The sequence below is a fragment of the Ornithodoros turicata genome, chromosome 2 (genome assembly GCF_037126465.1).
Source record: "Ornithodoros turicata isolate Travis chromosome 2, ASM3712646v1, whole genome shotgun sequence".
Taxonomy (NCBI): domain Eukaryota; kingdom Metazoa; phylum Arthropoda; class Arachnida; order Ixodida; family Argasidae; genus Ornithodoros; species Ornithodoros turicata.
In genome coordinates this window covers 12,567,126-12,588,901 of record NC_088202.1, presented here as the reverse complement: position 1 = coordinate 12,588,901, position 21,776 = coordinate 12,567,126, and the positions used below count along the sequence as shown (strand labels likewise).

General features: G+C 47.5%; 1 long non-coding RNA gene across 1 annotated transcript in view; it reads right to left on the bottom strand.

The window, feature by feature from the left end:
* LOC135385213 (uncharacterized) overlaps window positions 1–21,429 on the bottom strand; it is a 162,111-nt gene extending 140,682 nt beyond the window's left edge. Inside the window, exon 1 of the long non-coding RNA XR_010420353.1 lies at window positions 21,050–21,429. This is a non-coding gene — a long non-coding RNA (uncharacterized LOC135385213). The remainder of the gene's footprint in view (window positions 1–21,049) is intronic.
* Between the last annotated feature and the right edge of the window lie 347 nt (window positions 21,430–21,776).

Genomic DNA, 21,776 nt, shown 5'->3' with positions numbered 1-21,776 from the left:
GAGCTGTCGGCCCACGTGACGTGTTTCGCGATGGGCTTCGGGCATAAAGGGTTGGCTGATGCCGGGACACCAAACGTTGGAGGGAAACCGTTCCAGGCTGAGGAATCAGTGGTGTAGGAATCGACGGTGGCAAGATCCATGTAGGCCGGCTTCAATCTGTCGACGGCAACCACGTCCTCGCGGCCGTTGATAGAGATGCGTAAGTTCTTGCCTTGGCGCCCGAGGACGGGATGTGGACCGGAATAGGGCGGCGTGAGTGACTTCCGCACGGCGTCCATGCGCAGGAAGACGTGCGTTGCGGATGACAGGTCTTGGGGGACGTGAGCACGGCGGGTGGAGGAAGCGCGGGTGGCAACGGGTCGGAGTGTGTCGAAAAACTGATGAAGGCGGTCCAGGTAGAGGGATGGGGACGGGTCGGGAGAGGGCGGCACGAAGAAATCGGCTGGAAGACGCAGAGCACAGCCATACACAAGGTCAGCCGCACTGCACCCGATGTCGGTCTTGACGGCTGCGCGGATGCCGAGAAGCACCAAAGGCAGGTGGTGTACCCAGTGTGCCCTATCTTCGTGGGCGACGAGGGCGGCCTTCAAGTGGCGATGAAGGCGCTCTACGAGGCCGTTGGATGCAGGGTGATAGGATGTCGTTCGGACGCGAGTTGTCCCGAGGATGTCGGTGAGGCCCTAGAATAAACGGCTCTCGAACTGTGGGCCCCGGTCCGTAGTGACCTGGGACGGCACGCAGAACCGAGAGACCCATGAAGCGACGAAAGTGTTGGCGACTGTCTCGGCGGTGGCGTCTGCCATCGGCGTGGCCTCGGGTCAACGTGTGATGCGGTCGACAGCGGTTAGGATATAGCGGCAGCCATCAGATGGTGGGAGAGGGCCGACTATATCAAGATGGACGTTCTCGAAACGCGCGTCAGGAGCCTGGAACTTCCCGAGGGGGGTGGAGGTGTGGCGGTGGACCCTCGCACGCTGGCAGCGGTGACGGGACCGAACCCAGGCGCGGACGTCTCGGTTGATTGAAGGCCACACGAAGCGGTCCGCAACAAGCTTCTGAGTTGCCCGGATGCCAGGGTGCGCCAAGTCGTAGAGAGAAGAGAAGACGGCCCGGCGACACGTGACAGGGACGAAAGGCCTAGGTTGGGGAGTCGACGTGTCGCAACAGATGGTAACGGAAGTGCCGGGAATGGGAAGGTCTTGCAGCTTGAGGGAGGTGGTGTTAGCGGTTCGCAAGCGCTTCAGCTCTTCATCGTGGAGTTGGGCAGAAGCGAGGGCTTCGTGCGAAAAGCGCTCCGTGGTGGTAGAAAGGGCGGCAACTCGACTTAAGGCGTCGGCTGGAGCGTTTCCTTCCCCCGGTACGTGCCTGATATCTGTGCACATTTCAGCAAGATAGGCGAGCTGTCGAATCTCCCTTGGGGAATACCGGCTGCTGGCAGAGTGGAAAGCGTAGGTCAAAGGCTTGTGGTGGGTAAGGATGGACAAAGCGCGACCTTCCAGAAAGAAAGGGAAATGCCTGACCGCGAGGTATGCGGCCAGCAACTCTCGGCCAAAAGTGCTGTAGCGCTGATCGGTAGGTTTCAGGGCTTTGGAGAAGAAGGCTATGGGGCGCCATGCTGTGCCAATCTGCTGCTGCAGCACCGCGCCGACGGCTATACCAGAGGGGTCAACCATGAGTGTAGTCGGCGCGCCGTGCCGGGGATGGCAAAGCAGAGAGCTAGCGGCGAGATCTGCCTTGATCTTGAGGAAACTCGATTCGGCGTCAGAATTCCACGGCAACTTCTTCGTAGCTCGGCTCGACTGAGTGAGAATAGCTTCAAGGGGGCGGAGGGTTTCTGCGCAGTGCGGAATGAAGCGCCGGTAGAAATTGATGAGGCCGAGGAAGCGCCGAAGTTGCCGGATGGATTGGGGCTGGGGAAAGTTGGAGATAGCCTCGACCTTGGAGGGAAGCGGTGTTATGCCCTCCGGGGAGACTTTGTGCCCAAGGAACTCTGTGGATGACACGCCGAATTCGCATTTTTGTACATTGACAACAATGCCGTGAGCGGCCAGGCGTGAGAAGAGCAGGCGGAGATGATGTTCGTGCTCTTTTGGAGACGAGCTGGCCACAAGCAAGTCGTCAATGTATGCGAAGACGAAGGGGCTGATTACGCTGTCTATAAAACGTTGAAACGTTTGGGCCGCGTTGCGGAGACCAAATGGCATCCGCGGAAACTCGTACAGCCCAAACGGAGTCGTAATTGCCGTTTTCTTGATGTCTTCAGGGGCGACGGGGATCTGGTGATATGCTTTCATCAGATCGATTTTACTGTAGAGGGTAGTGCCGTGGAGGTTGACCGTGAAGTCTTGCAACCGCGGGAGCGGGTAACGGTCAGGCACAGTAACAAGGTTCAGTGCAGGGTAATCACCGCAGGGGCGCCAGTTGCCGGTCTTTTTGGGCACCATGTGCAAAGCGGAGGACCAATTGCTGGAGGAAGGTCTGGCTACACCGATGGACAGCATGTGCTCAAATTCCGCTTTTTCAATCTTGAGCTTCTCCGGAGCTAGCTGACGTGCCCGGGCGAAAACAGGTGCTCCGGTGGTCTGTATGTGGTGCACGACATCGTGTGCGACTGGGCGCGACCAATCTGGTGGTTGCGTGCGAATTGGGAAGTCCTTGAGGACGGCAGCGTATGGCGAGTGGAGGGCAGAAATGGAGATGCCGCTGAGAGGGCTCGCAGAATGAACTGAGCGAGCCTGAACTGACAGATAGGTTGAGGTATCTATCAGGCGCTTACGAGCGACGTTCCCAGATAAGCCGAAATAGTGTAAGAAGTCGGCGCCAAGGATGGCTTGGCGGACACCGGCCACAAGGAAAAGCCACGGGAACGTTCTGCGAAGGCCCAGATCGAGGGTAGCAGATAGCTGTCGGAAGACGGGAATGCCGGTGTTGTTGACAGCCGTAAGATGGAACATGGCTGGACGACCCTTGTCACTTCCTGAAGCGGGGAGCACGCTCACTTCGGCGCCGGTGTCAACGAGGAAGCGAGTCTTTGAGGGCCGGTCAACAATGTAGAATAGTCGGTTGCTAGGCGTGGTGGAGACAGTCGCAGCCGCTAACGGTCCTCGGGCAAGTTTTCCGTCCAAGTACAGGGCCGCGTGCACCGACGGGCCTCGGAGCCGTACCGCTGGTGGTACCAGCAAGGGCCGATGGGCTCGTCTGGGCCGATGGGCTCGTCAGAGGCCGACGAGGTGAACGGCGTCGACTGGGGCAGCGGGACGCGGAGCACGGACGATCGCGTCGGCGACGCCTGGGCGAAACGGGGTCTGTGTTGGAAGGCGCACGCGATGACAGGACAGACGCTACCATGGCGGAGAGGCGTCCAAAATCTTCGCGCAGTTGGGCTATGGAGTCGCCGGGCGGAGAAGTTAGCCGGACTTGGGCGGATGGTGAAGACGCCGCGGGGGAAACAGCTGAAGGCAAGGGCGGTGCGGCGGGCATGACTGAGATGGACGGATGGGAAAGCTCCATGATCTTGTCTGCAAGATCCGCAAGCTCTTGCAATGGCAGAGTCGACGCAGACGCCAGGATCATCTGCATGGTTGTTGGTAAACGCTGCAGGAAGAGTTGTTTGAGGAGGCTGGCATCGAAGGACAGGGCTCGCTCGCCAAGCAGCCCCTTCATGTGTCGCAATAGTTCAGATGGACGGCGGTCGCCAAGATCTTCGGAAGACAGAAGCTCTTGGAAGCTCTTGGAAGCGCTTGCTTTCCGAAGCCGTGGTTCGCTCGAGGACAGCGGTCTTGAGCGCGTCGTACTGGTTGGCTGCGGGTGGAGCGGAAAGGATGTCGACCACTTGGGCGGCAACGTCTTGCGGCAGTACGCTCACCACATGGCGACATTTGGTCAGCTGTGATGTTATGCCCCCGAGAGCGAACTGACATTCCACCTGTAGGAACCATACGCCCGGATTGTGGCTCCAGAAGGGAGGCAGCCGCATGGCGTAGTGCTGGATTGACGACGGCACTCAGGCATCGTCGGAGGCGGAGGAAGTGGCAGGGACTGGTGGCTGTGCCATGTACGCTGCAACGTCCGGGTCATCAAAATGTAGGGTACAGAAGGACCAGCAGACAAGGCTGAATGCGAAGTGTTTAATGTGGCAGCCAGGCCAACAACTGAAAGAATCAATGGTACGCGCGCTCGATAGAAATCATGCGCGAGATACGCGTCGTGACGAAACGTCCATGGCGGCGCTCGTCATCCATTTCCGTCGGCTGCTACAGGTCCATTCGCTTGCGCGAATTCAACCTCCCCTTGTTATTTTACCAACCACCAACCAACCAACCAACCAAAAGACGTAAATTTACGTCTCGTTTTACCTTCCACCTTACCGTACATTGTTCGATATCGCGGCTCTTCTAGTGTTTTAAGACATAGAAGAAGTGTACAGCAATACTGCAACACTAACTGCCAAATCATTGCAATAAGTGTAGCAGTCAATTCTTCATATTTCGTCAATTTTCACGTGTGACTCAATAAATACGTGCAGTATACCTACTCAGATGTTGGTGCTTCGTTGAAAGCCATTCCTCGTTCAAAATATACTGGAACGGGCACGTGCGTTAAAATATCCGTCCCCGAATTTTCACATGCAAATATGCCGAAACCGAAACCGCGCTTACCAGAAACGCAGGGAGCACAGCGCTCATAACACGTCACAAGGGCCACGTGATTTGGATTGAGGTGATTGGAGCAGGTGCAGATCTGCTGACCAGATCATAGCTTCCTTATACTGCATGCCTACTCAGTGAGGCAAAATCGTCCATTCACACTATACCGTAGGGGGGCACCAGTTTACTACGGAAGGAAACGCAGACAGTCAGAGCAGTCAACCTCTGCCCACCCCGTAAGTGTACGCTGCCGTATGCTCGGTGTACGCTGCTCTTCCGCGCTTAGCGGAGATAAGCGTCCTGAGTTGATGGCATGCACGATGTGCAGGTCTCCGTCATCGCTCGATAATGCAATGGTTATCGAATGCCGCCGCGCCAGTTAGCGTTGATAGGTTCCGTTTTGAGTGCCATGTCAAGTCTCCGACTGCAAGACGCCATCGGTTACCCTGTATTCACACGAGTCAGTTTTCTGCTGGCTGACGCCCAGGCGGCAGGGAACGTCACCGCTCTCTGGTGTCACGTGACCGGCGCTTTTCGCCGCGTCACCACTTCCTGGTCTCCGGAGCGGCAGCCGGAGGCAGCCGGATATCTTGTCTTTCGGGCGCAGATTCTCACGACCGACGGCGTCTGCTGCCGGCAGAAGGAGAAGGTGACGCAGCGGATACGTATCGCGTTTGCTTTTTATTTCAGCAGAACTGCTCTGCATGTGTCCCATACGACAGCATTCACTGTACTGTGGCCAATTCTGAATTGAAATGCCAACGATGCTTGGCTTTACCCCGAAAATTGTGCAACGACACATCGGCGCAGCAGCTTCGAAACAATTATGCAATGCATAGATGGATGCCTACAATGCAGTGTTGCATGGGATGCTTTTTCTCTCCGTGAGGCGAAACAGACGCGGAATACAAAGTATGAATTTTATAAACGCAGATATTTCTTTCGCTGGACAAACATTGACTACACGTAATCGTTCGTGTGTACCTTTCCAATACATGCATAAAAACAGAATAACTGGGAGCTACTCTTCCTACAGAAAGCAAAAGAAAAAATGATTTAATTTAATTTAATTTAATTAATTGTTGCCTACCTGTAGCTCGATATCGAAGCGTCATCGCCAGCCGATCACTTGTCGGCATGCTATCGCACCTATATTGGTGCGCAGCATCGAGGTACGCTTCATTTGTGGAAAATAAAATCAAATGTGTCAACGTCCATTCTCAAAATACTCTGACAGGAGTTTGAGTCGTCCACACGATTGTATCTCATTACGGCCGAAGTCTCATTACGGCCGATGTCTCAATACGGCCGAAAGTCTCAATACGGACGATAATCCTTTAATCCCCAAGTGTCTCAGTACGGCCAAAGTCTCAATACGACCGAAGGTAGTCTCATTACGGCCGAAGATGTCTCATAACGGCCAAAAGTCAAAATGTGTATTGCAACGTGCATTGACATGCAATGTTGCAGCCAGGTATGGATATACATTCCAGAGTGTATAAGCCATGCGGTGTGCCCTTAGGGCCCTTATCACATATATACACATATTGTGAGACAATCAGTATGTTATCATATCACAGCACAATGCAGCATATTGTGTAATGTGTACACCCCAAAGGTAGTGTTGATGTTGCTGTGAAGCAGCAGGCTACTATGTGGAGTCAGCTACTTGTGGAGAGCTAGATGAACATCGGCTTTGTTGTGACGTTTTTTGGAGACGTGCTACAGTCACTGGCCAAGAAGCAACATTTATCTCAGTCGACGTCAGTTTATTTACATTCGCTTTTCAATGGTACAATTCTTGCTTCTGGAATGAGTAGACCTGCAAGAAGCAAAGAGCAACCGTGAATAGGCTAGAATATTAAAAAAAACAAAAAAAAACAGGCATTTGACTCTACATGGCTGATTTTAATGTGCACAAGCTGCATACATGTTGATATGTGTCTGTTATTTCATATAAGGCTAACATAGATCTTCATCTAGACAAAAAAATGACAAGCCTTAAGAATGTGACTTCCAGGTAAACACAATGCATGACCATGAGATGAATTTAGTTGCATTAGCTCATTCACTTAATGGAAACATGTGGATATGAAACAGTGATACATTACAATTCATGAAATGATGCATTCATGACTTTCCTTTTTTCATTTCTTCTTATAAAAGTAGTGCACGAATTAACACTCGTGCACTACTACACAATTTTTCACTTCAAAACATAACCGTATGATACATTGGTAATCTTAACAGCTCACATCTTCAGCCAAGACTCCCTGGGCAGCAACATCCTATTAGCCATGTTGTTGTTGTTTTTCTTTTTCGGAATCCTTCGCGTAGCCACATAACATGACTGGAATGGAAAATAGCTATAAATAGCAATGTACTTAAATGACTTCCTCTTGAAACATTTATTCTTATCAGATATGCTTTTACGCTAAGTACGGTGCAAAGCCTGCGCAACATTTCCAGATGTTCGCGGTAAGCAATTCGAGGAGATCAATTCAAGTATGCCGACATCAGCGTATGTGACATCAGCGCAGTGGCATAAGCACTAATGTAGTGCCCCACGAAAATGAACGAGGGGCAGTGGTTTATCCAGAATCCCAAGCACGAGAGGGGTGTTGGAAAAAATTGGGGAGGGGGGGCATCATTATAGTTACGTCATAACAGCTTAACATCAGGGTGTCGAACCGAACCCGAACCCGAACCGAAAACCGTACCCGAACCGTTATTTTTGCCGGAACCGAACCCGAACCCGAACCGAAATTTTCAGAACACTGCTGAACCCGAACCGGAGCAGAACCATAAAAAATAATAGCGGTAACCGGTTCGGACATAAAAGTCAGCACAAGAGTTCCTCTCTATCCCCGAATGAAGACACATCGGTATGATCATCACGCGCCTATATCATGGATTTCAGAAATTTTCACCTAGCAGTCAGACGACGACGTATAGTAAGTATACTTTCAGCATCTTTTTAACATGTTGAAGCGCAGTTGTCTTTGTGAGCGCCGCGGCTGGCGCCCCACGCACGCGGTGATGCGGCGTCTACTCTTCAGAGACGAGGTGCCACGCGGACGAATGCAACAGGAATGGAGTAGGCCAGTTATGTAGCTCTACACGACGAATATGTGATCAAATAAGCGCCCAAGATTTCTTTTTACACCTGAGCAGTAAAAATTAAACAAGTCAGAAACATAAGAAGTGGAGAAGGAGCGTATACGCAGAACGGTGCCTGTTTGATTGGTCGTGGTTTGAAAAGTAAATGTGGTTCTGCTTATTGGTAGTGCAGTTGTGTCGTGATACATTGCCTTTGTGAGGTGGATTAACTAGTACACTGCTGTGAGCTCGGACAGAGTAAGGCTGACAGGCTTATTTTCGACATGCTTCAGTACGGTTTCAGATCGATTCACGCTGCGAAGGCAGTGCGCCGGCAAGTACTGTCGTCTATCTTACGCTGTCTATCTTATTAGGCTTCCTTTAAGTTTATCTTGCTGGCACTGTGCGTGTGAAAAAGAGATTTTGGGAACAGAAAGTAGCGGGACAACACCGCTTCATCAGCGTGGACTCTATTGGCAATAAGTGTTCATCCATTTCTTATTTCTCTCGCTAAAGACGTCAATGCAGACAACAGCAGTAAGCTATTAGCCACGCATTTCCTGATAAAAGCAGTTTTAGGGAACATAAAAAACGGAAGCGTTGAACCGGTTCGCGAACCGGTTCGGAGCTGCGAACCGGTTTGCGAACCGGTTCGGTTTTTGGCGTGGCCGAACCGGAACTGAACCGGAACGAAATCAAAACAACGCGAACCCGAACCCGAACCGAACCCGTATTTTTTGCGGTTCGACACCCTGCTTAACATATCATTACAGACGTGTCTGAAGCTGAAATTGCAAGGGCACCCCCTGTAGGGGGTGCACAGTCAAAAAAGTTAGGTGGGTGTCACTGAACATTTGGGGGGGGGTGTAGGAGGGTCTGGATAAAGCACTGACGAGGGGTACTCCTCCACCCCATGTAAAGCCTCATAAAACACCTCCTGAAATATTTTCCTGGCTATGCAGCTGCATCTTTATGACGTAATTGTCATTGTTGTCCATAATTCTTGAATATGTTTTGAATATATGAAAAAAAAAAGTCTGCTTGACAGCATGTCTTGTGGTCATCATCAAACAAGAGCATATGTCGTTTTGTTCAGCACCTTATATACTTTCTTTTTTAATTTCAGGTGGACGTAAATTGTAGAAGGCAGCTAGTGGTGGAAAAGATCATGGTCATAGGTCATGTGGCTCCTGGAGCTCCCAGTGGGCTCCCTTGTGGAGTAACTTTTCAGAACACACACACACACAGTTTGCTCACAGAATCAACGAGTAGGATGTTGCTCGAATGCTGAGACAAAATGGCGTAACACATACAAATATCATGTGACACAGTATGACAATAAAAACATTTTTCACGAGGGATGCATGATACACTGTCGTAACATTGTGTGCATGAACCATTGTGTATGACACAAGCCGTGGGTCACACCGCCTCGGACACACTTTGGGAAGCATAAAACACAGCGATTGCTAATATGGTGGATGTTTCTTTTTTTCTTTTTGGCCGTGATGAAACATCTTTGGCCGAAATGAGACTACCTTCGGCCGTAATGAGATTTGGCCGTAACGAGACACTTGGGGATTAAAGGATTTTCGGCCGTAATGAGATGTTACCGTCCACACGTGGATCTGGGTTAGGGCTGTTTTACGTTCCATAGCGCTTATTCAGTATCTATTCTTTGGTCCATATCTTGTCCCGGTTTTTCCTCTGCATCATCCACAAGGAGCGCAAGCGCAATAAGTTTTTTCTTTCATTGGTCCATCCTGCGCTAGATACAGACGAAATGCAAGCGCGAAAACGGAAAGAGAAGGGATCGGAAAACTGACAGCCGTCGAAAACTGACTCGTGTGAATGCTAGAGAACGAGCGGGCGTCTTCAGACGCGTAGTGACCTCGTTTCCCTCGTATATCCTTTCACTCCTTCCCGACTTGCTGCCGACAGAAAACGGATTCGTGTGAATACAGGGTTAGGGTTTCCGGTTTTCGGCGGATATGTTTTCCGAAATTCGGTTTTGCGCACAACTAGAAACGGCGGCTTTCTGCGATAACTTTTCTGATGTTGCGACCCACGGCGAAAATCGGCAAAAACACACAAAAACAAAAAAAAGAAAAGAAAGAAGGCCATTGCGCATATGAACACATTTATTCCTTGAGAACCAACAGCCCTTTACAACTTGAACTTGTTCTAAGAGACCGTCATGTACATGGTCAACGACTCGCAAGAGACGCGCTGGTTTCTTAATTTTTAAAAGATACAATGGCTTTCAACGGGGATTGTCTCCTATTCCGCTATCTCGCTTTTGCCAGAAGTACCCTAGTTAAAGAGTTAACTAATCAATTTTTGGTAATTAATCATCTTGTAGTTATACTCTCTTCCAGAGGATGTTCGCCTGGCCGTATAACGAGACATCTTTGGTGTTCTCATAGCTTTTTTTATACAAAATATGTAAAGGGCAAAAACAAACACCCCGTATAGTACATCCACAATCACAAGCAGGGGCGGATCCGGCATTTTCCTGAGAGGGGAGTTCAGCTTGGCCAGCGCTGCAGATACATGATCTAGATCAGTTAAACACTATGTGAAGACAGAAATTCAGGATGGTGTGAGGACAACCTGACCCCCCTCTAGATCCACCCCTAATCACAAGGTCTATTTATTTATTTATTCATCGTTGCACCCGAAAGTCCTTGTGACATTACGTGGGGGAATCATTAAAGAAAAATATGCACAAAAAGAAATGATTGATCAAAGACAAAGGAAATTGATTGACAAAAGGAACACAATTGACAAAATTGAAGAAATACAAAAAGAAATGATTGATGCCCACCCATTTCAACGAACACCATTTCCTCGAACCCATTTAATCGAATTCAGCTTCACTCAATACGTCACCACGTGGTTTGCACAAGACATGCAGATACGCATGAGGGTCCTTGGTAAGCAGAAAATGTTTATGTTTCCACATCATAACTTTGATATCCGACAGCTTATGTCCTTATATCACATACCTGTATTGGTGCGTAGTACAAAGCCATATACAGGGTGTTTCGCTTTGTTTGCAACAAATTTTCGTATAAAAGATGAGTTGCCTTACCACGCTTTTACTTTTGTCATTGGATTACTTGACGGAGCTGCTACTAGGAAACCGTATTTTTAGAAAAACACACTGTTATTTTTGTAAACACATTGAATATATATTCTTATACATTTCACGTATTTTATTCCAATAAAAATATTATTGCAGTAAATGTATGCATTAGATAATTAACCATTTTCAGTAGAAGCAGAAAAATGTAACCTTGACATGGTGGGGCTATTGCTATAGCTAAGTGACCTATTTAGTGTTCGGCTTCAGCCCTTCGATAGTTGAGTCAGGTCCCCCTCTTTGCATATCTTGCTTTCATTTCGTAGCACTTCACACTTATAGGACTTGCCATTACTTTTACATTACTGTCATAACCTCAGCGGATAGGCCCATGAACGGAAAACGTGCTTCATGACAACTAATTTCGTTTTCTTTGCAAACAGGGGAAACTAGCTTCGAGTTCGTTTTTACGAGGTAACTCGAATGTATCTGTAACAAATAGAACGTATCGGAAGACATAAAAACCCATTCGATGAAACGACTTTCGATTAAATGTCCATTTTTTGACGAAATGGCGTTCGATGAAACGGCGCCGATGAAATGTCCCGGAACCTTTGATGAGGACGCCAAGATGCTGCTGGGGAGTTCCAACTACGGCAGAACGACAGTGGTGCGTGCCAATCACTTTACAGTAGCAGTAGCGAGATGACGATTGCGCATGAAATACTCCAAGCAGCGGTTCGGGTCATTGATGATGTAATTCATGTGAGTGTGCCTTTGAGGGAGGGTGGAACTAGTGTCTAACTGCATTTTCTTTTGAGAAACAGTTCGCACAATGGACGGGCACTGTTGCAGACCTTTCAGGATAGTATTCAACAGGGAATGCAATGTAATTTGGAACGGCTATTATACGCTCCCCGTTCATCACCTTGAAATAAAATGTTGTTGTAGTACTATACACACAGACATAGCAAATACTTTGTTGTGAAATTGTGGCTCCATTATAAAATTGGGTTGGACGATAGCCGAGCGAACAACCAAATTGTCTCGTCGATTTTAAGCGTTCCGTCTTCAAGTGGTTGACGGTCAACCACCGTTCCCGTTTTGGATGTATTGCCCTCCACTCTATCATATTCCTCAAATCACCCACTTGTCGTTCGGTCGCACTGATATATGGCATGTGTGTGTTAACACGTGAGTTCGCCAAACGAGACCTCTTTGCGAAGTGAAACATCGAACGCGTCTAACTGCCGCTGTGGCATTACGATAACCCTCCACCATTTTTTGCAAACCCATTCTGCCTCTCTCAACCAATAAACGACTATGTGGCCTACTATAAACATACCACTTGATTGCCTATCAGGCAGAGTACCACCTGTTGTACTTTGCACTCGCTCGCAGTACGCAAGCGTCCCTCTCCAAGAACAACCAGGCTGACGGCCTTGAGACACCCGTTGCTGCATCCAAACAGACGCGGGTCGGCAGTTGACCTTGAAACGCCCTTTATGTACCCCCCCCCCCCCTACATACACACCAATCTACGGAGCGGGAAGGCGACTGCAAAGCAAAAAGGCAATGCAAACGGTGAGCCATCAACCGATCCACACCCCACTGCAGCTGGTGGGCCAGACGAAGGCGGCCTTGCTTCGTTCTGTATCTTTGCCTTTGGAGGATATCTTTTTGTTCCACGGCAGTTGCTGTCTTCGGCTCCTCTTTCCTGGACTGAATGTATGACACCATAGTGTTCGAAAGCGGACGCATGCTATTATAGAGCATTTTCTCTGTTAGGAGGAAAGAGGAAGATAAGTCTAACAACCAACAACTTTATTTTGGCTTTGGAGAGTGGGGAAGATAAGTCTGACGTGCTAAAGGACATCTCTTTTAATGATTTCCTTGATATGCTAGGCATCATTCTGTTGAACGCTTCAGTTTGGCTTCTTAACCAGGTAAAGTAAGAAAACGGATCCGTTGGACAGTTTATCTCTTTTTCTTTAATTCCGTGTTAGCGCCGTGATACAACGGCGGCTACGAGGGGCGTACGGACGTGGACAGATGGGGGGAGGACGACTGTAGGGAGGAGTAGGTGACAGGGGGTTAGCGTGCGTCCTGGGCTGACTTCACACTCTAAAAACAGACATATGCCGCAAAGCACGTTTTGCGTCACCCATTGCCACGAATGATATAGGGAAGACAGAGGGGGGCGTACACCTTTTTGTGGCAGTTTTCATATATCCAACTGGCCACAAAAACGCGTACGCCCCCCCCCCCTCTCTCTCTCTCTCGAAATCAGAAGTGATTACCTAGCATTCGTGTCAATGACTGGCGCACAGCGTGCTATGCTGGAAAGACTGGCAGAAAGCCCAGGAAAGGCCTCAGACAGCACAGCCAGTGGTAGGATTCCAACCCACCAGCTCCCTTTCTTCAGCACGACCTTGGATACCATCAACGGACTGTATCTCATTACGGCCGATGTCTCATTACACCCGAAAGTCTCATTACAGCCAATAATCATTTAATCCCCAAGCGTCTCATCACGGCAAAGTCTCAATACAGCCGAAGATGTCTCATCACGGCCAAAAGCCAAAATGTGTATTCTAACCTGCATTGATATGCAATGTTGCAGCCAGGTATGGATATGCATTCAGCAGGGTATAAGCCATGCAGTGTGTCCTTAGGGTCCTTAGCTCCTTATTATATCTATATATATAATGCAGAAAAAAAAGCTTTTTTTTCCTGCATTATAATTCACTGGCTTACACTGTGGCATTGAGGAGTGCTGAGTCACCCTCCCAGGTCTATATTGCTCGCTGAGCGACCCCTGGTTTGCCAGTTCCGAACGATGCGCAGCTACCCAGAGCTGACGAGCCGCAAACACGGCGAAACACGTGTCCTCTGGTGCTGTCGCATCGTTCCATGAGTATCTGTATACTCATATATATATATATAAGCAGAAAAAATCAGAAGACGGCAAAGAGCTTACAGGAAAACACAAAGGGGAGTTTATTAACACATATAGCGATAGGGGTAGACGTTTCGGCAGTCAGCGCTGCCTTCGACGGGACTGGGGTTTGGTGACAAGAGCAAACTTTATATATGGGAGAGGGTTATATATAAGGGAAAGAGAGCAGCGCATGCGCTTTTGTCATGACTAACACAGGTTGGTGACTAATATATATGACAATATATATATATATATATATATGTTTGTAACTCAAACGTCGCCATGCCAGTACTGGACAGCTGTTTCGGCCTTGTTGGGCCTCATCAACAGTACGCAGGCAGGCAACGTTTGAGTGGATGGTGTCAGAAGGCCACGTAACACGTGATTCCTCCCATCAGGGTGAGATAACTCACTCACTGAAAGCCCAGTGCAAAGCCAGTGAAGTATACAAGGAAAAAAATAGCCGGAGCTCTTTCACAACCTATATATATATATATAGGTTGAGGTAAAAGGATTATCAAACGCCCACGAAGTTTTACAGAAGTTGCAAAAAAAGATACGGAAACATCATTTCTAGTCATCATTCAGCATCATTTCAATTAAAACATCATTTCGGATCAGGTTCAACAACCACCGATCTGACGTTGCAAAAAAGCCAAACCTCCCGGTCTCTCGCCATTTCAAACAACCAGGTCATTCACTAAATAATGCGTCACTTTTCGTTCTCCAGTCAAATTTTAGCTCAGATCGGTGCAGGGAACAACGCGAATCTTATCTCATTTACAAATTCCAATCAACCATTAACGAAGATCTGGGAGCACTTTCAACGGTAAGAAATCTGGCCGCCTAGATAAGCCACACTTTCTTCCTTTTCATTTCTTTTCTGTTTTCTTTTCTCTCTTTTTTTTCAGCAAAGTTCGAAGCAGCTCTCACCCTGCCCAGGAATTTTCCCCAAAGCGGACAGTGACCTACGGCGAATGACATCACCACCCGGACTTGACCTTCTAGAATATTCCCGAATCTGACTCACTGACAAACGCCTGTGGCGTGCCCGTACCGATTATGACGTCATGTACCAAACCTATTTAAGTAACCTGTAACCACCTACGAATCTTTTGTCCTGACGAAGACAGTGCCACTGTCAAAACATCGACCCCTTGCCTATTTTACTTTTTAACGTCTCACTATGTAGTAAACTAGTGTTTGTAACTTACCTAAAATCTGTTTCCACGTCTTTTTTTGCAACTATAAGCACGTGTAGCATATGTTTGTAAGTACTGGCATGGCGACGTTTGACTTATAAACATATGCTACACGTACAGCCAAAGAGCTCTTGCTAATTTTCTTTTCCCTTATACACTTGACTGGCTTTGCACTGGGCTTTCAGAGGTGTCTTAGGACACCCTGAGGGGAGGCATCACGTGCCACGTGACCTTCTGACGCCATCCGCTCAAACGTTGCCTGCCTGCGTACTGCTGATGATGGCTCAACAAGGCCGAAACAGCTATCCAGTACTGGCATGGCGACGTTTGACTTACAAACATACGCTACACGTGCAGCCAAAGAGCTCTTGCTAATTTTCTTTTCTCTTATACTCTTGACTGGCTTTGCACTGGGCTTTCATAGGTGTCTTAGGACACCCTGACGGGAGGCATCACGTGCCACGTGACCTTCTGACGCCATCCGCTCAAACGTTGCCTGCCTGTGTACTGCTGATGATGGCCCAACAAGGCCGCAACAGCTGTCCAGTACTGGCATGGCGACGTTTGACTTACAAACATATATATATATATATATATATATAACATATATAAACATAACATATATATATATATATATCTTGAAAAGTTGGAGTTGGATCGGACGGCTACGTAATTATAGTTGAAATAAATGGGAGACAGAAGACGAAAGTAGGGGAAGTAACAAAAAAAGGGTTTATTAAAACTTAAAAATCATGAAAGTTAGGGAGAATGTCTACGTTACGGCGGAAGCTCCGCCTTCTTCGGGACAAAAGAGCTAAATGTGGCCACGAGGCTGATAAGGGGCTTGAGAATGACGTGATCGGTTGGGGGAAATTCCCGCCACCTGGCGGTTGTCAATTGGGGAAATTCCAGAGCGTTTCTGTGTCAGGTCCAGGAGTGGGGTCATCGTCCTTGTGGGTCAGTGGGGACCTTGATCTGGCTGAAACGAGAAAAGGCAACAGGGTCTTATCTAGGTATCCATACTTGTCATTCCATAGTTGTCATCCTCGCCACACGAAACTGGCCATTCCCTATAGTCAAGCCCTTCGGTATAGGAGAATCTGCTCGAATGACGACGATCTGGACAGAAATTTAGAACAGCTGCAACAAGCCTTTGTCGGTCGTCAGTATCCACCCGATCTAGTTCAAGATGCTCTCAACAGAGCTCGCAAGGCAAACCGTCTAAGCTTACTGGAGGCAAGACAAAACAAATCAGAAAGTAATGCCGTGAACTTAACTGTAACATTCGCCGGAAATATCCCAAACATTAACAACATACTTAGCCGCCACCACAGTATCCTTCTCCAGTCAGAACGCACGAAAAACATATTTCCTAATCCACCACGTGTCGCTTACAGACGTACACGTAACTTACAAGATAGCTTGGTCCGCTCTAAAGTAGGCGAACCTACTAGCCCTCCGGCGGGCTGTCATCCATGTAATGGCAGGAGATGCCAGATTTGCAAGTTAATGCAGACCGCACAAACGGTCAGAAGTACAAATTCCAACTTTACCGTCAAGATCAACGCAGACGTAGACTGTAACTCATGCAACGTTATCTATCTAATCCAATGCAACACATGCCGGGCCCAATACGTGGGTCAGACAAAAACTTCTTTCCGAATTAGATTCAACAATCACCGATCGGATGTTACCAAGAAACCTAATCTCCCAGTCTCACGCCATTTCAAACAACCAGAACATTCAATCAACGAAGCCTCAGTTTTTATTCTCCAGTCGAACTTTACCTCCGACCGCTCCCGGGAACAACGGGAATCTTACCTAATTTACAAATTCCGATCGGCCATTAACGAGGACCCTGGCATGCTGTCAACAATAAGAAGTCTAACAACCTAGATAAGACCCTGTTGCCTTTTCTCGTTTCAGCCAGATCAAGGTCCCCACTGACCCACAAGGACGATGACCCCACTCCTGGACCTGACACAGAAACGCTCTGGAATTTACCCAATTGACAACCGCCAGGTGGCGGGAATTTCCCCCAACCGATCACGTCATTCTCAAGCCCCTTATCAGCCTCGTGGCCACATTTAGCTCTTTTGTCCCGAAGAAGGCGGAGCTTCCGCCGTAACGTAGACATTCTCCCTAACTTTCATGATTTTTAAGTTTTAATAAACCCTTTTTTTGTTACTTCCCCTACTTTCGTCTTCTGTCTCCCATTTATTTCAACTATATATATATATAGAGAGAGAGATAGATAGGGGAGGAAAGACACCAGAGACTGAAGTAGGGAGTAGGGGAAAGTTATTTATTAAGCTGGCATTTAAACTAAGGGTCTGGGGAAGTCTACGTTTCGGCGGAAGCTCCGCCTTCTTCGGGACTGAGACGAAAATCTATGTACAAGGTCTTTTAAAAGGTTACAAAAGTGTCGTCACAGTTGGTACAATTCCACTGCGAGGCAGTCGTCAGTGAGTCATGTTCTGGAAGATTCCGGAAGGTTCCTGGGTCATCGGCCGGGGAGATTACGTGTCAGAGCCTTGGGTCGCGCTCGTTGAAAACCTGTTGTCCGGGGTGTTCTTAGAGTCATTGTGTCCAGCTGTAAAGAAAAGAAGAAAAGAGGCAGCGGGCACTCCGAGGACATACAGAAAAAAAGTTATCTGGATATGCTTCTTACAGTTGATAGCACTCCTTTATCCTCATTTATTAGAGATTGAAATTTGTAGATCAAATACCATTCGCGTTGCTCTCTGCAGCGATCGGATGTGAAATTTGACTCTAAAATAAAAAGTGCGACGTTATTAATGGAATGACCGGGTCGACTAAAATGGCGAGAAACCGGGAGGCTACCTTTTTTCGAAACATCTGATCGGTGGTTATTGAATCGAATCCTAAATGAATTTTTACTTTGACCTACATATTGCGCGGAGCATGTTGTACATTGAATGATATAAATAATGTTACTGGAGTTACAGTCAAAGTCGCTATTGATTTTAAGGGAGAAGTCGGAGTTTGTACTCTTGACCGCTGCCGTGCTTTGCATTGATTTGCATATTTGGCATCTTTTACCATTGCATGGATGGCATCCCGCCGTAGGTGTTAATGGTTTGGGAACTTTGGAGTTGACTAGTCTATCTTGGAGGTTGCGGGCACGTCTGTAGGTAACTCGTGGCTTCTCGGCAAATATTTGTCGTGTCCGTTCAGATTGCAGAAGGATGCTATGGTGGCGGTGGAGGATACTGTTAATATTACCCGCGCCTGCACCAAAGGTAAGAACAAGGTTTACGCGGTCGCCCTTGGGTTCGTCGTTGCGTTTACCGAATAAGTTCCTCCGGTCTGTTTGTCGTGCTTTGGACAGGGCGTATATATATATACATATATTGCGTCACAAACAGTATGTTATTATACGGCAGCACAATGGAGCATATAGTGTAATGTGTACACACACAAGGTAGTGCTGATGTTGCTATGAAGCACGCTACTGTGTGGAGTTCACGACTTGTGGAGAGCTAGATGAATACTGGCTTAGTTGTGACGTTTTTTGGAGTCATCTTACAGTTACTGGCCGAGAAGGAACACCTATCTCAGTCGACGTCAGTTTATTTCCATCCGCCTTAGAATGGTACAATTCTTGTTTCTGGAATGAGTAAAGCTGCAAGAAGCAAATAGCAACTGCGAATAGGCTACAATATTAAAACAACAGGCATTTGACTCTACATGGCTGGTTTTAATGCCGTAATAAGCTGCATACGTGTTGATGAGTGTCCGTTATTTTATACAAGGCTTACATAAGTCTTCATATGAACAAAAAATGACAAGCCTTAAAAATGTGACTTCCAGGTAAACACAGAGCATGACCATGAAATGATTTTGGTTTAATTAGCTCATTCACTTATATGGAAACATGTGAATATGGGATAGTGATACGGAAACATTAAATATTACAATTCATGAAATGATGCATGCATGACTTTCCTTTTCTCGTTTTTTTTTTTTTTTAAGGAAAGTAGTGCACTCACAATTTCTCACTTTACAACAGAACCGTATGCACATTTGTAATCTTAACAGCTCGCCTCTTCGGCCTGGACTCCCTGTTATACCGTATTAGCCATGTTGTTGTTGTTTTCCTCTTTCAGAATCCTTCGTGTAGCCACATAACATGACTGGAATGTAAAAATAGCTATCAATAACAATATATATAAAGACGTTCTCTTGAAATATTGATTGTAATCAGATATATCAGATTGTAATCGTCTACCTCGAGGAGGCGAAATTTGCCTCCGCGTTGCAGATAAATGCTATACCTTTTGAGGTGGGACGTTCTACCCTTGGTAGAAGTGATCTGCCCTACCGGGCTATAAATTTCCACTCCTGAATGAAGCAGTTCTACCCAAGTGGTTCGAGTCTTAACGCTGTAACGGAGGGATGTTTTCTACCAGAGCAGTGATATACGTTTGCCGGTGGGGATGGGTATTTCACACATTTCGAGAGAAGCATTTGCCACCGTATGCATATAACGCTTCTGCTCTTGTAATTAGAACTGTTCCCTCTTGTTGGGGTGCACGTAAAGTTAACAGTAAGGGCACGCAGTTAATGCACACTGTTCCGAAGGAATGGAAGCACAGAGAAAAGGCTGTTACAGATTACAAATCTTTATTTTGCACAATCTATTCCAATCAAGACACAGCAGCTTTATCACATGCCAGGTACATTCACCACTGCCAATCACTAATGCGAGGGGTACATTCATTAATTTGTAGCACACTTGCAGTGTAGAAGGGGACTTGGGCATGAATTCGATGTTCATAAGCCGTAAAGCACGTAAGCAGTAAAGCACGACGAGGGTCTTCACGGGCTCCTTCAAGCTGGACACCCTATGGGTCTCTTTCTCCAGGTATAACAGCGTTCGCTCCGGATGAAATACTTCCCGGAAAAAGCACACCACATGACAGACATGTTCGTTCTTTACCTAGAAATTTACCAGAATACATAGACAAAATCTCCCAAGTATTTTCAGCAGGATGTTATCGTCGCGGTCGCTCTAGAGACACCAGTAATAAAGTACGAAAAATGCAAAGCTCGCTGCAAAGCGTTTCCATAGCTGCAGAACAAAACCTTTTGCGATGTACAATAAGAACGAACGCCATACGTACCCACCTGGGGCGTGATGAACGACTCGTACCTCTCATGTGCCAGACTGAGGACCACAAGGAGTGTGACTATCATTGCTGCACATATACATAATCACAATGTGAATATTCACCCGACATTACACAAGAATGAAACAGAAACACCCTGCATGTGTCGCAGTGCATATGCGCTATGGAAGCCATAAAGCCGTGAAACGTCCGAACTATCTGTAGACTATCTTGGAAGACAAATCATCTTACGCTCACCATGTTCAGACTCTAAAGGCTTCAAAGAACGTTTCCAGTTGGCGCTTCTTTCGACTGTACCTCAAACCTCGCTTCCGAAATGTCCCGCAGAACTCTGTCCAAGGCAGTTTCAATGACAGTCCCTGTGAGCGCATTGCGTCCTTCCCTAATCTGAACGAACAAAAAGTGTCATGAAGGCGTACAAATGTTCGTAGTAAAGAGAACCAAGGTGGGAGCTATACAGCGACGAAAACTACCTGCATGTGCTGTTTCCATACAGATGTCAAAGTCGTCATCGTAGATCTGCAAGGAACGAAAGACAGCATAATTATCCCACTGCGACACTACATAGCGCGCCATCAGTGAAAAACAGACCATAATATAGGCGATGGCTACGACAAGCACTTAGCACGAAAAAAAGTACACGACACTACTCACTGTAAGGTGCTAGCACATTAGTTCATCTTCCCTCAGGCGGAGTACCGTTGAGTTGCCATCGCAGGAAACCACCGCCGTTCTTTCGCCGTAACGTGTTACAATCTTCATTGCTAGATTCGTTGCATGCGGCATGCATGACTGTCTGGAACGAACTGACGGCCTAAAGTGACGCAGTTTCTTCCCTTCGTCTGCACAGTCATTCACAGATTGAACGATAAGTGAATTGATATACTTATCTGAACGTTTTTCGAACATACAAAGTAACTCACCGTTGGTCTCTTCTTGTTTAGTTCTTTCTCTGGTATGCTCAGTAGCGCGGCAGCGGCACCAATTGTGTCTTCCATTGTGGTGATGTCAGCTCCCCCGACACTACCGCTTTTCGCCCACCATAACTAACTAGCACCTTCATGGCAGAGTTCGCCGTCGGTCAGGAACGCGCCGTCGAGTCTGAGCACGAGATCACGCCTGTTCCCACTCTCTTCCACCCCTTTTTGCACACAGGCGCAGGATGTTACGGTGACAGTATGCCTTGACAGTTGCGAGCTGTTCACGCGCAAAGAATCACAGCCTATGCCTACTGTATTTTCACCAGGCACAGAGCTTTTTTTTAGTAAACACATCATAGTTTGGAAAAGGAGAAAGAAAAAGAAACGTCGACACACGTCCTTATCGGCGTCCTTGGTATAGCTCTGTCAGTGTGCTGAGGAATACGGAGGCTAACTTGGTTATCGCGGTGACGTAGGGCTCTTCGCTTCGGCCTTTCATTTCTACCCCACACATGGCAATGCACGGACATACCTTTTACGACTAGGAGGAGATAGCCGGGGAGAGTGGTAGAAACGCCGCACTCATGCCTCCGGTAGGCTGAAAAAAAGTTGGCTGGGAAGAAGTGCGCCATTTCAGCCCCTTTTCAACCTTTTTTTTTTTTTTCTTAGAGTGTGGGAAGGTATAGCGGTCTGTTTATGATTACACATACAGGATGTCCCAGAAAACGTG